Source organism: Acipenser ruthenus, chromosome 3 (genome assembly GCF_902713425.1).
Source record: "Acipenser ruthenus chromosome 3, fAciRut3.2 maternal haplotype, whole genome shotgun sequence".
Classification (NCBI taxonomy): domain Eukaryota; kingdom Metazoa; phylum Chordata; class Actinopteri; order Acipenseriformes; family Acipenseridae; genus Acipenser; species Acipenser ruthenus.
Genome location: NC_081191.1, coordinates 8746100 through 8762691, shown reverse-complemented (window position 1 = coordinate 8762691; position 16592 = coordinate 8746100). Strand labels below are relative to the sequence as shown.

General features: G+C 37.1%; 2 long non-coding RNA genes across 2 annotated transcripts; both read right to left on the bottom strand.

Moving 5' to 3' along the window:
• Positions 1–5760: 5760 nt before the first annotated feature.
• On the bottom strand, positions 5761–9051 carry LOC131709347 (uncharacterized). The gene is made up of 3 exons (XR_009311487.1): positions 8714–9051; positions 8421–8499; positions 5761–7753 (listed from the first exon to the last, which is right to left on the bottom strand). It is a non-coding gene; the product is annotated as an uncharacterized LOC131709347 (long non-coding RNA).
• A 575-nt stretch (positions 9052–9626) lies between these two features.
• Positions 9627–12616, bottom strand: LOC131709342 (uncharacterized). The gene is made up of 3 exons (XR_009311486.1): positions 12323–12616; positions 10209–10266; positions 9627–9746 (listed from the first exon to the last, which is right to left on the bottom strand). It is a non-coding gene; the product is annotated as an uncharacterized LOC131709342 (long non-coding RNA).
• Between the last annotated feature and the right edge of the window lie 3976 nt (positions 12617–16592).

Sequence of the window (16592 nt, the reverse complement as noted above, 5' to 3'; positions counted from 1 at the left end):
GCAGGCTTGTCCTGTTGTTAATGTATTTAGTATATTGCTCTTTATTTTTAAGATATATATTTTAGACAGTGTTTTATAGTATTTTAGAATAGATTATAAAGAGGTGGAAGTTATTATTGCTGCTGAGGGTGCTGATTTTTTCTAGTTTATTAAGTATTATTACAGTTACCTACTTGTGTCAGAATGTGTCACTAATGTTTACATCTAAAAAAAAAAAAAAGTTAAATACTGACTTTGAATTAGTGTTTTTGCCTGATAGACTTATAGCACTGTATTAGTAATACTTATACTTGCCTGTAGGGGATATTTCAGCATAGACTATATTTAGCTGTGAATATTGATTCTGATGCATTATGTTTGCATGATAGACTAATAGAAATGTAATAGTATCATATATATTTGCCTGAAGAAAATAATTCAGCATCGCTTACATCAAATTGTTAAATATTGATTTTGAGTTACTATGCCTGCCGAATGTTTTGACGTGCCGTGTGTGTGTCTAATACAATATTTGAACTTGCTCACGTGGTTTGTGGCTCCTGTTCATTCATCCTGGGGGTCAGAGGTGGTGATGCATAATCCAATGTTCCTGTGCAGAGAGAGAAAACAAGGTTTACATTAAGCACTTAAGTTCGAAAGCTATAGTTTAACTGGTTGTCTTTTGACCAGCGGGTGTGGCATAACCGTTATTGAAAACCTATAGCAAGATGAACAGCCATTTAAAGTAAACAAATCAAGAACCATTGCCAAACTATCTTTTAATATAAGTGTACAGTGACTGGCAAGCCACCATTACCTTTAATTGATGAGTGATTTGATCTATGAAACTGAAAACAAACTGTTCCAGAGAAAATACTGAGTCATGAATTCCTATCAATGCGGTCTCACAGCAGTAAGGGTCATCCTAGGTCTTAAAGAATATTTCTATTAAGATCAGTTTAAAATATATGGACCAGTAATTGGATATTTTATTAGTCTTTATTTTTTAGACTTTATTGCTTCATATTTTGTATCTGCTTATTACTATGGTTTCAATTCCAAGAATTTGTTTTCTCATGCTGTGCAAATTTCCTTCTCCACAGCAAACATCCCGTTCTTTCCTAATGTTCTACATTTAAGTGGTTCCCAGGACTGCTCTTCACTGTCTATATAGCTAGGTGGGGACAATGGCCTTAAACGAATAGTCTATACAGGACAATTAAATTAATCTTAAACCCTGTCTTTATTTGAAATTGGGTCTAATCTCTTAAGTAGTATGTTATTTAAAAAAAAAAAACTTGCATATAGAAAATTCATTTGGCTTTACTGGAATACATGCAATTTAATAATCTTATTATTACTACCTCTCAGTGCAGCACAACAGTTCTATAATGGCACTTCATGACACTGGGCAACTGCAAGACCCTGTTCGAACTGCAATGTTTAAACCTACAGATGCTGCTGACCTAGAAATTTTTACAAGTAAGTGTAATTTACTTCAAGCCATTATGAGTCATACTGCATCCTGTTAGTGTCTCTTGAGGGGAAGCTAATAGAAGGTCTGTTTCCATAGTTTTATCCAAAGCACAACAGTGAACTTTCCAAACTTAACACATTCTGATGTCAAGAAGGTATTGTAGTTACTTAATGGATTTTTTGCTTCGCATTTTGTACCCGCTATGTAAAACTGCATGGAACTCTCCACTGTGTATTCAGAAACTAGATGTGGTAACAGAGTGAATGTCCAAACAGTATTATACTCCCAAAACATCAGTGTTAATTAAATAACAAAAAGGGCCACCCCTCTACCAACGATGGTATCGGGGGTACACGGATGGCTTGCAGGCCAAAACAAAACAACAACAATAAATCCACAATCCACGTCCCAGTGCACGAAACTGTGCTCTTCAAACAGCGCAGTTGTGGTGAGTGCTGGTGTCGTGAGGTGAGGGTAATGTTCAGTTGGTTGGGCTGGCTCCGTGGCTGCAGCCCCTGGCTCTATACTCCTCCTCTACAAAACAGAACAAACATGTAACAAAAACAAGCAGAAACTCCAACTGTATGTTACGTTTCAGAGCAAGATGTACTCGCACAGCTGAGTCCCCTTTGTACTGCCCAACTCCTCCCTGCAATGGGCTCGGCTGATCACTGGGAACCGTTTAGAGTACGCGCAGCTACATGCTTCCTCCAAGATGTCTGACTTTCTGTTTCTGCCCAAGGATAATCCTTGTTTCCACCCACCGTCAAGTCAACCCGTCTAGGGGAAGTGTACCACCAATCTTACACAGTGCCCTTTCTGGTCGTGAGGGAGATTTACAGCATTGATTCTTTCTCTCTTTATCACACTGTGTTACAGGTATTTGATATTTTTGGAATGACAACATGTAGACATGTAGAATTACAGTCTATTATGAATGATGCAGCATATTTTCCCTGCTTGTTCAATAGTGAAAGTAAGTATATCATTTTGTAAGGTTTGGTGGTTTAACAGTAGCAGCAGTGCATACAGAACTATTTTGAGCATTCACTCCCTCTTCCCCACCTCTCTGTGTCATCGCTATGACTGACAGGCGGATCTTACGAAGCTGCTGCCAACTTCCTGCAGAACCATGTATGCGCCAGACAGTCAGCACAGATCTCCCCTGTTACATGCATATACGACCCAATGTATCGATATCTGTTCCATGATGGAAAAAAAACAGTAGATTAAATTGTTTCACAGGCAACCGGCTCATCAATAAAAACAAAGTTATTCTGCGTTCCTGTGTATGAGGGTTCCATACCATAGCCAGACATAAATGAAACACAATGAACAAAACGCAATCAAGAATTTAAAATAAAAATGTGTGCTGCTTTTTTATTTGTTTTAATGTTATTCTTCGTTCCTGTGTGAGGATTCCAATACCATAACGAGGCATAAATGTAACGCAATGAAGCATTTCAAATAAAAATGTGTGCTACTTTTGAATTCACTTTTTTATGTTTTTGTGTATTCCTGTGTATGACGGCTCCAGTACCATAGCAAGACTTAAATGTAATACAATATGTCATTGCATGCAAAACCTGATACAGTATACACATGTATTGTTTATCCCACAATCAGCAAGCACTTTGGAATCAATTTTGCAAAACACTTAATTATCTGATTAGTGACAAGAAATATATTGTAGCGGCTGGCTATGTGCGGGGGTTCTGGCTGTCAATGAAGAGACAGATAACAGGGTGCAGCGAAAGCAGTAAAACTTATTTTTTATTTTTTATCAAATTGTTTTTGTGCTGTTTTCAAAGGGTCGCTCTCTCTCTCATATTCCCTGCTCTATTCAGTTCCCTCAATTGGCACGCAGCATGCCCTTTTATGGACGCTGACTCCGCCCACTCATCACCCATTGGCCCATCGATATCCACTCGCATTCATACACACACATGCAGAACTGACATGCAGGCAGGCTGCTAGGGAGAGAGATTAGCCGGCGAAACAGACTCACATCAGCGGACAACACAGGAAACATTATGTGTACAGTATACAGTTCGTTGTGTTTGCCCCGCTGCTGCTATATATGAAGATCATATGGGGAATCCCCCATGACAGCCCCCTTGCGGCAATATTACAATGAAGTTCTGCTCTCGCTCCGTCCTTGATACAGCCCTGCCAACCACTGCTGTAGACCATTCCATCCTACTGAATCATCTTGAAAGCCCAGCAGGACTGTCTAGCCTTGTCCTATCCTGGTTCAAATATTATCTTTCTGATAGGTTTCGGTTCGTCTCTATTGGGGAGGTAAAATCGGCATTATCAGAAGTTGTCTGTGGTTATTCCATTGTGCTCCATTCTAGGTCCCTTGTTGTTTTCGTTATATATGCTACTGTTAGGAGACATTATCCGCAGACACGGTGTGAACTTCCATTGTTATGCTGATGATACCCAGCTTTATTTGTCCCTAAAGCCATGAATTTCTTCTCCCTGGGTGTTATTAGCTACTTGCCTTACAGACATCAAGCATTGGATGTCACAGACTCCTCTAATGTTGAATTCAGATAAAATAGAGGTTATGCTAGTGAGCTCACAGAACCAACCAAAAAGGAAATATGGAATTACATGAGCTTGACCCTTGCAGTCTCTCATCAAAACTTAAACTAGAAATTCAGAGTTTGGGGGTCATCTTTGATCCAGATCTATCATTTGACATACAGATGGACAAATGGACGGACAGGCAGAAACCCCCTGATATCTCTCAATCTGATATTCTCGTTAATTCATGTTAAGTAACGTTAGCATAACAGAAGCAGTTCTCCAGGTATTTAGTATGTGAAATGTGACGTGTGACACATTGACCTATGCCTAGCTCCACTATATCCCCTTTGCAGGGAATTAAACTAACTGCTGGGGGCATAAACATGTAAACTGGCTTGGTTGTTTTAATGTATCCTGCAAATTTAATGCAATACATTTTCCTTCCCTTGGATTCATTCAAATCACCTTGTATGCTAACCAAGACAAAACTGGGTAGAAAAAAATCATGTCACTGTTCATCATGGTTTAATCAATCTTATTTATTACTTGACATTAATACCACAAGCCAGTTTAGCTACAATACCAGCAAACCAGCATCCCATGAAAGATTGGTCATTGGAATAAATAAAGTTCCAAACATAATCTTGATTGCCAGACCAGCAGCTGGCCAATTTCCTAAATACTTTATTAACACATTGTGTGGGTAATGACTGACACTTGTAGACACATTTAGCCTCAACTTACAGTATACATAATTGCATTTATTAAAACTTAAAACAAGAACATATTAGAAAACAAGAAAGTTGGGAAGATTGTTGGCTTAGTGAGACCTTAACTGGTAAATATTTTCTGATATAGTGGTGTAGTTTTGTTAATTAGTTGTGCTATTGATTATTGATCCCTTGATTTATTTTATTTTTTTCATGACACACTTTTGAAGCAAACAAGACTCACATACTTGCGTGCTGTGAGAAGTCATGGCTGAGTTGATCAGGAAGACTGGAGTGGGTCTAGACTCCCAGTGCTTGCAATAATATTTGTGTTATGCAATTTTTTGTTTGACATTAACTTGTGTGAAAGAAAGAAAACTAGAATTGGTTTCATTAAAGCTTGATTTTAAGGTTGTGACTCCTGGCTTAAACTATACTTAACCTGACCAAAATAGTGTGCACCCATTTCTCAAAATATGTGTAAATATAGATAGATAAATAGATAGATAGTTAGATAGATAGATAGATAGATAGATAGATAGATAGATAGATAGATAGATAGATAGATAGATAGAAAGCTATGTATATCTGTAACAGAAAGACAATGATTCTTGGTGGTAAATCTCCCTCCCGACCTGTGATCGCTAAGTAATGGGAACAGAGTACCCTGGACTGTTTGGCCTGACACTTTGTTTCTAGGGTTAAAAGGAAGTCGGTCCGGAAGGGAAATGATGTGGCAGTCGTGGATTGGAGGAGTGGCTGCAATCGTTTACCAAGGGGTCATGAGTGACGGTATAAGTAGGGAACGAAGCGACGTAATCTGTTCCTTCGTTTTGGTTAATGAAAAAGAACCCGGAAGGACCTGTGTTATGTTTATCCGTATCGTGAGTGTTTGTTTGTTTTGTCTAATTGTGTCTTGTTATTAGTAGACGGCTAACACATTCCGGAGCTGTCGCCAAGTGCCAGCACAAACCCGGAACAGCACTGCACTTGTATCACAAATAACTGTATTTGCACCACGAGCACTAATTCACTCACTAACGGACTTGTGCATGTGTTTTGTGGGGGTGTATAAAGAACAGAACTATTATTTCGGGACAAACCCAGAGATTACAATTTAAATAATACATGCCGCTGTATTACTTGGCATCATTTACTGTTTACTGTTTATTTTGCTGCCAGGCACTGGACATACAAACCCTTTAAACAACTTTGCACCTGGATTATAATTGTCTGTCTGTTCACCTGCACCTGCACACTGTTAACCACTTTGCCACAATATCATAAACATGATCACTGTCAGACACTGGAAATTGGTATCATTGTAGATTATTCTACATCCTTCCTTATTAATGAGTGGCTTGTTTTTTTCTTGTTTTCACTTCACCTGAAGACAATGAACTATGGATGCTTGGTATTGCAAAGAGGAGATGGTTGACCTACTAAGCCCCTAGAATACATGATAATGCATTCTGTAAAATGGTCTGTGAGGAGTGAAAGGGAAAACTGAAAAGCCAACAAAAACCGTAAAGCTGCAGAAACACCGACCACTGCATTCTTAGCCCACGGTTGAAATCAGTTGAGTCTGAATTCCTTTTGCCTTGGTGGCACTTTAAAAGCAATCTGCTTCACACCATTATATTCAGGGGTTCTTCTCTACACGCACTTAGCTTGACATTTTAGGCTCCCTCTGAGTGCAGGGAATTTGATTTTATTACAGCACTCTGAATTTCTGTTATATTTTTAGATCTCTTTAATGCATTCAGGCATTTACTTTGTATTGTCTAGCCAGAGATATTTGGATTATCCACCAGAGCCACTGCAATTGCTTTCAGGACTAGCTTTTATTACATTCACAATGAAAGAGAAGTTTGTATCAGGAATGGAATATCTATTTAGGATCTTGAAATTTGATATCTGGTATATGATGGTAACACATACTATTAGGATGAATTTTATAAAGGTGGTTTTAATCTTGGGTTTGTCCACTTCAAGTTTGCCCCACCAGTTCATCACGATCCCGCAGATGAACATTGCAATTTTGATTGTACAATAATATGCCAGTATTCTAAAGTTAATTAAAAAATAATAGCTTTTTTAAAACACTCTAATCAGATCTCACCAATAATTAGATTAGGTATCATAGTATCATACCACATTTTTCCAGCTGTCTATCTGTACATCTGAATGTCACACATTTTTTTATCTGTAAAACGTTTTATTAAATTATGATGAAACTTGGTATTTACAATATTTCGAATAACTTTGGGGATATTCAGAGCTTTCTCTCACATATATTTTAACATTTATTATAAGATTTTATTTCACAACCTATAAATCAGTCATTTTAATATACTTTACCGTTATGCTAACACCTTATTTGATTATTCAATATTATTCTGTAGGAGTGAATATAATATTTGACACTAGCTCCTCCTTTACAGAACAAACTAAAGGCCCTTAGGCCCTTTACTTTAAATGGATTATTATAGTAATTTCTGAAAATAGGAAAATAAATTTAGTTTTGTCAGATACAAAATCACATAATTCCTAAGAAAAAAAATGCAAGCATTTGCTCTACCATATGTTTATTATGTACCAAAAAGGCAATGGGTTCTGCACCATCAGAACCTTTTCATAAAGGTTAATGGGATGTCATCTGGTTAACTGCATTGAGAAATATAAAATAAAGACTCATCTGTCCTCTCAGCAACCAAAGCCTTTGGCTTAGCAGTTCAGGATTCATCCGAAATGTGTTGGTCATTGAACCATAGATTTTGACTTTAGCATATAATTTCCACATGTATTTGTTTTTATGTTGTATTTGCTTTCGTTGTCTGTAATCCACACCTGCATGTACTGTAGCATGCAGCTTTTCATCTACTCTATGACCCTATAATATATCTTGAGACTGGTCATAAGTGGTAACATAACACACAGAGCATCTCCAGGCCTGACCTCAATACTTTATATTTGACAAGTGATAGCTGTTATCCTTTCTCATTCTATTCCCTTAATAAAAAATCGCATCACAATTGCTGTTGAGTCGGATCTGAAAGTAAACAAGAGAGTTTGTTAGACAATTAAGCAACCCGGCAGCTTTGCCATTTTAGTTTATGTACCGCGAATAAACCTTTACAGCCCTATTCCAGGAAAAAAAAGAAAAGAAAACCCTATTGTGAAAGACAAACAAACCAATTACTAGGCACACTCTGTGTTCTTTCTAGCGCTGTCATAGTTTGAGCCAAGATTAAGGTTGTTTGCATTTTGCCTGTAGGCTCCTTGGTTTGTCTTTCGTTGCCTGAGTGCGTGAACCTGCTTTTTATTTTAGTGGAAGCTCTTCAGAAATGAACACAAGTTGTTTGGCAACTCTTAGCGCTAACATGTAAGTGCCAGCTATTCACTCCATGATCCAGCTCCTTATAAGAATAGGCCAGTGTTGTCGCAGTGATCGTTATCTGGAGTACCAGTAGAGGCCTGTATGTACAGCAATCTGTGCTATGCTTTGATTTGATTCAAAGTAAATATAAAAGAATGAAGCATAGTAATAAGTAAACCGACATTACAATACTTCGATTCATTATTCCTTGGTGAATTTAAAAGGAGTGTGTAAAGGTGTATGACTTTATAAATATGATAACTGATAACAGCATGCTTTCTGTATTGTTTTTACTACCCTATTTGTGCTTTATTCTATAAAAGGAGCCTCACATACTCACATCAGTCTGTGAAGACAGATAACTTTCTGAAGGCCATAGCCTTCTCAGCATTCCTGACTTAAGAGAATCCCAGGAAAACCTATAAAATGCACAAGAAAGAGCATTAATGTTCCATGTTGTAATATTGCCCTGACACTGGCAATCTGTACCTATCTGTTTGTAGGAAGTGGATGTGAACAATGAATGAGAAATCACAGAAGTCTGTTGCATGGGGTGTCAGAAAGGCTTGGATTAAACTAACTCTCAACTGCATGTCTTTATTTCTTTATTTATTTTTAGGGAAAAACATTTACCTTTAAAATGTATCAACCAATGTTACATCATGTCAGCTTCCTGGAAACTGTTAAAGAAAAATAGAATAATTTCCTTAAATTGCTGTCACAAGTGACTAAAATAGTGTTATTTTCACCATGGTTTTATGGTTATAATAAGCACACTTTTTAAATAGTTGTTCACTGTTTTATTGTATTTTATGACACTATTTATTGTTGTTTATATTTTTACATGTGTGGTTTTTAACTGTTATATTAATTACCCAAAGGGAGACCTAAATAGCTGGGTTGAATATGTGTGCTGTTAATTTGTGTTAATTGTTTTATCACGGTCACAGCTGCAAGGCTTTCAGCCTGAAACGATGGCCAGGTGCTTGTCATCAGACACCATTGATTATTCCCACCCTAAAAGAGGAACTGAAAGTGCAGGAAGGGAGAGCAGTCGAGGGAAGCACCGTAAGGGACCAGTGTGCCCATTTTTCTGTGGAGAAGCAAGTACAGGATCCTGGACCAAAGAAACAGATGGGAACACTTGTTCAAGAAAAAGAACTGGATATATGGCTAGGAAGAAGGAAAGACTGCTATGCAGTACTAACCAAAGCTAAGTACTCACTACAACAAGGAAAGTTAATAAAAAAAATGATACAACAGAAGATTCATTTTGAGCTTGCCTGTTATTGACATATGATCCTTCATTGAAGAACGTTATCGGTACAGTAGTTGTGGCTTATAATTCAGTTATGATAAGAAAGTATAGTACAGAATGTGTAGTTTATTGAATAAAATATTAAAGATTCAAGAGCCAAAGTAATACTGGGATGCTGAATGGGGTTTCGTTTATCTCTGTCTCCAGGGTACCCTACTGTCTCCCTCTGGTTTGAACATCAGCCCGGGTCATAGGAGTGCCAGGAGGAAGGGCAGAACGCTGCATCATCTGAGACACCCCGATAAGCGAGGTCCTACTTTGCAGGAGTTGGTCGGGTTGGAAGACCAAGACCCGATTTGCAGGGAGGGCTGAGATCGGGGCGCGCAAGGGAAGCCTGCTCAGAGCGATCTGTGGAAGAGAGCAGAATAATAAGTGGATTTTCTTGCTTGTCTTCCAGGGGTCGACATTGTTGGAATGGAGGGAGGGGTTTGAGGGGTTTTTGTTATCACGTTCAGAACGAGTGATGGAGCGTTAACTTTGACCGCAGGAATCGGGACACTCAGAGGACTTGGAAGGCCAGGTGATTTATACAGTGATATCGTGAATACTTACTTTTGCCTTTTCAAGGAATTGGTTTGGGACATTGGAGGACTTGATAGCTTAGTTTTGTGGGAACTGTAATATTTACCTTGATGCTTATAATCTGTGCACTTTAGTTGTGCACTTGTTTTTGTTTTTTTAGGTATTTATAACATTTTTAGGATATGCATGGATAGATGCTGTATAGTGATGATATATCTGATAATTTTTATTGTGCATAGTTATTGTTTACATTTACCATTGTAATAAAGCGAAAATACTTTTACTTACTGGTCTGTGTGTGATTCCTGTGTGCTTAAGCTGGTAGTCAGTATGAGATTCAAACAACCTGTGGGGTGATAGAAGGAACAGTTAAAGTGTGTAATACATAACTGTGTTAAGTCAAGCATACCCTGTGACATTGCCAATGTTTTTTATATATATGTAAATTACCAAGTTCTAGAATGTTAAGAACATAAGAAAGGTTACAAACGAGAGGAGGCCATTCGGCCCATCTTGCTCGTTTGGTTGTTAGTTAAGCAGTTTCTTGAAGGATCCCAAGGTGTCAGCTTCAACAACATTACAGTAGCGAGGTGACCAGAACTGAACACAATATTCTAGATGAGGTCTTGCTAATGCATTGTAAAGTTTTAACATTACTTCCCTTGATTTAAATTCAACACTTTTCACTATATATCCGAGCATCTTGTTGGCCTTTTTTTATATAGCTTCCCCACATAAACTCCTAGGTCTTTTTCATAGATTCCTTCTTCAATTTCAGTATCTCCCATATGATATTTATAATAAATGTAATTTGCCATGTGTCTGCCCAGTTCTGAATGCTGTCTAGATCATTTTTTAATGATCTTTGCTGGTGCAACAGTGTTTGCCGCTCCTCCTAATTCTGTGTTTTCTGCAAATTTAACAAGTTTGCTATACCAGAATCAAAGTCATTAATGTAGATTAGGAATAGCAGAGGACCTAATACTGATCCCTGTGGTACACCACTGGTAACCTCGCTCCATTTTGAGGTTTCTCCTCTAATCAGTACTTTTTGTTTTCTACATGTTAACCACTCCTTAATCCATGTGCATGCATTTCCTTGAATCCCTACTGTGTTCAGTTTGAGGATTAATCTTTTGTGCGGGACTTTGTCAAAAGCTTTCTGGAAATCTAAATAAACCATGTTGTATGCTTTGCAATTATCCCTTGTCGATGTTGCATCCTCAAAAAAACCAAGCAGGTTAGTTAGACATGATCTCCCTTTCCTAAAACCTTGCTGACAGTCTCCCTGTCTCCCAGGATACTGGACTTTCTCTGAAATGTAAATTAACAGAAATAAGCACATGTTCAGCATAGCTTTTATTTCTTTTTTTTGTTTTTATTCCATTGCTCTTGTGAGAACTAGTTTATGAGAATACATTTCTAAGTTATCCATCAACATTACCATTTCTTTTAGAGATCAGGGATGTATTTTAATTTAAAAAGTACTGCCACTGTAACTCTGGATTCATCCAGATGGGGTTTTCTTCCATGAGTGATTAATAGCACACTAACATCTTGCATTGCATTAGTTTCCCGAAAGAACAAATAATAACCATCTGTAGCAGGGCAGAACCCTGCCTATAAAGTGTTTGTGGTGTTGGTTGGCAGGGATAGGGTTAATCTTATCCCTGCCAAAGGACTGTGGCTGTTCCCAAATTAGATAATTGGTGCTAACTGGGAACAGCCACATGCTATAAAAGGGAACTTAAAAACCCCATTAGGGGCAGCAGTTGGGGGTGGGGGAGTGAGAGAGAGAGAGAGAGAGCGCCTAAGCAGAATGCATAAATATGACCACTTTGTTTTAGCGCTTGTAGTTTGTCAACCTTAAATCAGAAATTAAAACCCAATACATCCACAGAAACGCCTTATCTGGCTGTTTCCAATTATATAATGTATTTTGTTGTGGAATGTGTGTCTATATACTGTGTATATATATATATATATATATATATATATATATATATATATATATAAGCCACACCCCCAAGATTTTGTCAGAGCCATGGTCTGTATGACAAAACGGCCCTATCAGCTATTTTATGGAAGTAGTTCAGACTAAGCAAAATATCACAAAGTACATTGCCAAATCATATGTAAAACTTTTTAACCATGAAATATATGAAGATAAAAATCATATTTATATACAAATGTTATAGAATCCATGAATATTTTTTTAAAAGTCTATAGAAAAATGTACTATAACAACAATAAAAAGTATATAGAAAAACAAACTATACTATAAATGGTGACAAAGCAGTAAACCTAGCTATATTGGACTACTGCAATAAATGTGGCCACCACTGTAAAGCTAACAAATAAATAAATCCATAAATAAAAGTGATGTTGTGTGGTGTACGTACTGTCAAGTATAAGCCTGCTCTCCATCTTGTCCTCTTCCACTTCAAAATACGCGCTGGTAGACGTTTTTGATACAATTTGTTTTGTTCCTAGTGCATAGCTTTATCCAATGACAAGGCTCAGAAAGACTGATTTGATTGTCCCACAAATTCTTATTGCCGTAAGACAACCCGGAAATGAGATTGCATTCAGGATTTAAGTCCTGAAAGTAGATTGCTCCGGCAGGATAGGGTTAAACCTAACCCTATCTTCAGCTGATTACTTTGGGTTTCAAAAATGAAACTGGTCATCCATGCCAGGCACTCAGCTCCCACAGTATTCCCTGGTGACTAAAATAAACTTATAAGCTGCATAAGGCTCCGGTGCACTCCAGGTAACCTCTGTGCCCACTGGCTATAAGCGGTTAATGTCAAACAGGAATTACATCTATCTTCCCCTTAGATATGTTCTCTTTAGACGCCTAAGAAGCTTCACCATCATTGAAATGGAATCCTGTTTAATCATAGATTATATTGGATGAGATAAAGGAGTGTCACGTTCTATGAAACCAGTTTGTGAAAAGCTTAAAAAAGGGGTGCGGGAGGAAGCGAAGGGAAATTTAAATCAGAGGCAAAATGTGGCAATAGCTATATTTGCTTTTTATATTAAGATATAGAGACTACAATGTTAGGAATTAGGAATTGTTCTGTTATTACTATTAATATTGGTGATATCCCAAAACCATAATACAATTGTATTCCAAACTGGGCGGTTTCTGCTACAATAACATTGAAAAATAGAGAAAAACCCATTCCAGATCCTTCCCATCAACTATATTTTAATCACAGCATCGGAAGTAAATACTGCACCACATCTGGATTGGTAATGAGGGAATAGCTGATTTATTGAATGGCCCCATGAGCAAAATAGTCCAGTACAGTAGTCATACAATCCATACACAATATTAAGCCATTTTAGTATTGTTTTTTTTACACAGGTATTAAGTTACATTTCCCAAACATATATTTTGTTATATGTATGTTTAATTTGTGTGGGGGCTTGATTGTACTATGATGTCATACAAAAAAAAAACAACCTAGGCTTGTTTTGAAATCGGAGTTCTACAAAGCCACAGAATTTAGACACCCTGCTAAATCCAGGATACTAACCTTAAAGATAAAATTTGCTCTTGAGTAAAAAATAAAAATATAAAAATCCACATTAAATAATGATATTGTGGTGCTTGCCTTTCCCATGTTGGGACGATCCTCAAACGGAGCACATTTGGCACAGCAGACCAGCTCTGAATCTCGTGTTAGTGGCTTCGTACAGTCTATAATATATTGTAGCGATCTCGGTTAACGCAGGCAGTCCAATCAGGCAATCCACACAGAGGCAGAGGGCGGACGCGAACCTGGGATCTCTCGCACTAAAGCATAGAGTTGATACTGCTGTAAAAAAGAGCCGGCTCCCTTGCAAGGAGCATATATCGGGCTTATGCCTCTGTGTGTGATTACGTCACCTACCAGCCCTGCTGCTGCCTTCCCCCGTGCACGCTACAATATGAAGGAAGTGATGTAATTTACCAGTGGGTCCTTACGATACCTATGAATTCACAATGCAATTACTTAAACGTGTGGTTTTTTCTATATTATTAAAAAAATAATAATTAGAAGCAATTACGAAGTCCTGTGTTTTGGGGGAAAGAAGGAGGATCTGTCGCACATGGATGAATACAAGAGTACTGACCTTGGTGAAACATAACTAACTTAAATTATTTACCATTTATTTATTTTAAAACACGCTCTTGGCGATGAAAGAATACACATTAAGAAATTAAGTATAAAGTAAATCATGTTGGGTCCTTTTACGATTAAAGTTACCTTACATTCATTGCTATACATTATTAATCAGACATATATGTTATTTCCTCAGGAGTAAGGTGGAAAATAGATGCATTACAAATAACCATAAAATATACTAGGGGTCATTTTTTTGTTTGTTTGTAAATAAATATATATTTTTGAGAGTTGGTTGTGTAGAAACACTTTGCACCGTTACATTTACAGTTTTATTTCTTTTCAGTGAAACTCCCTGTGGCTATTTTTCAAAACAACCAGATGTTTTAAGGAATGTATTTTCCTCCTGTTATGATGACAGATGTGCTTCTTGAACATGCAGTATGAAACGGTGGGGGCCTGCCATTGGAGGTCAGGAAATTTCATTTGTTTTCTCAGAAGCACTGCTAGTGGGCAAAGCCAGTAAATTCACTAAGACTTTCTCTGCAATTTATTGGGTTTGTCAACTTTAAGCTTTACATCCTAGTGATTGGAAACAACAAACTAAAAACATATTTTTAGATACAGTGGCTGCCAAGTATGTTTGGAAAACGTTCCTATCCATGTGTTCTGGTGATTTAAGTAGGGTTGCAGCTAAAGTCTTGTATGTTGTATAATTATCATTTTTTTCAGTTATATTGACCTCACCTAGCTATTGCCTTATCAGTACAATGCAGTATAAAGTAAACCTCTAAGCTTGGGATTCTTCTTAAAACCCTAAGAGTTCATCCAATGTTGCCAAACATTGCACAAGATCTTCTTATCTGGTTTACTAATGACTTGGAGACTTAAACACTGTTCACATTGAATGGTATTATTTCCTTTTTTTAGCATTGCAGTAACATACATTAACATTAGATGTGACTAATACATGCATATAATAATAATAATAATAATAATAATAATAATAATAATAATAATAATAATAATAATAATAATAATAACAGCCTAAAGAAAATTGTAAGAAAATGTGGAGAATTGCACTTAAGATGGATCTTAGAAAGACCTTAAATATTTTCATAAGAACGTTCTTGTTTTTTCTGAGGCCAGCAGCTGCTAGCTAATTATTTGAAATTCAGCTCTCTATCAATGTATATATGCTTCTCTCTCTCTCTCTCTCTCTCTCTCTCTCTCTCTCTCACACATATATACTATATAACATATTTGATTTTTGGGAAGTTTTCAAAATTATGTTTGTTCTGTAGTAAATGTGTTTATTATTTGCTAACCTGTCACTTAGTTACTAACTGCAATAATAACATTACATTAGAAAGCACTGGTATTGATTTCCACCGCCAAAACACAAGCTGGACTTTACCACGTTGCAGAAACTAAAGGCCTCTGGGTTTGAAAAACAGACTATAAAGGGGAAAAAACTAAGCAAGAAACCCTCTGAGGATCCACGTGGGGAGAGACGCCTTCCTCCAAACTTTATATCATGAATGATTTTTTATTTTTTTTTACTTTAGTTCATGTGATTCTAGTAAGAGTATTTGCAGGAGTAAAAAGTGTCTCGCATGAATGCCTGGAAAACAATCGTAATGTAATGAGCAACCCAATAGTCCCTATTTAGTAATAAGTATAATGTTTAACCCAAGAACCGCCGTGGCAGTCATTCTGACGGTTTGAGGTTTTCAGATTTAAATTACTCTGCGTGTCTGAAAGTTAGGCGGTTGTCCATTTATGACTTTTCCTAAATACATACATTAAATACCGTGATGGCGTTTCAAAGGCAGGATCACACAAAATAAGGAAGTTACAATCCCGTCTACTTAGATCCGCCAAAGCAGTTATTTTGACTGCCCTTTACAATACATGTTTATTTTGAATATAACTTACAATATTCTATTTTTTATATACAAGCCTGTTGTTATCTCTCCTGGACCTGGCAGCCATCAATTCCTTCATTTTGTACAAGGAATGCACCTGGGAAAATATCAGTAGGAAAGATTTCATCTTGAATCTAGCCACAGCGCTTCAGCAGAAACATTTCGATCAGTAAACTGCAAAGCAGCAGCTGCTGCAGCTCCACCTGGATTCAGTGCTGCACTGTCTGACACACGCAAGAGAAACTACTTTCGTTTTAAATTAAAAAATTATTTCGTTTTTATGGTTTTGTATGTATGTATATCTGTTTACACACTAGTTTCTTTGGAATGTTTATTTTATTATAGTTTTTCATTTTTTTAAAGTAGTGCTTTATATGTGGTAAGTTAGAAAATGAACCCTTTTATGTTTAATTGTTCATTTAAATACAGCATTTCAGCTGTGCAGATGTTTGATATGATGTGCTTGAATAAAACTTTCGAGTTGTATCCGATAGTTTGTCTTTCATTTTAATATCGATGTTGTTTTAAATGTAACAGTCATAATGACAGCCAGCGGTGGTTTTAGGTATGAGTATAACAGCGGCGGTTCTAGTGTTAAACACAGGCACAAGGTCAATTATCAGGGC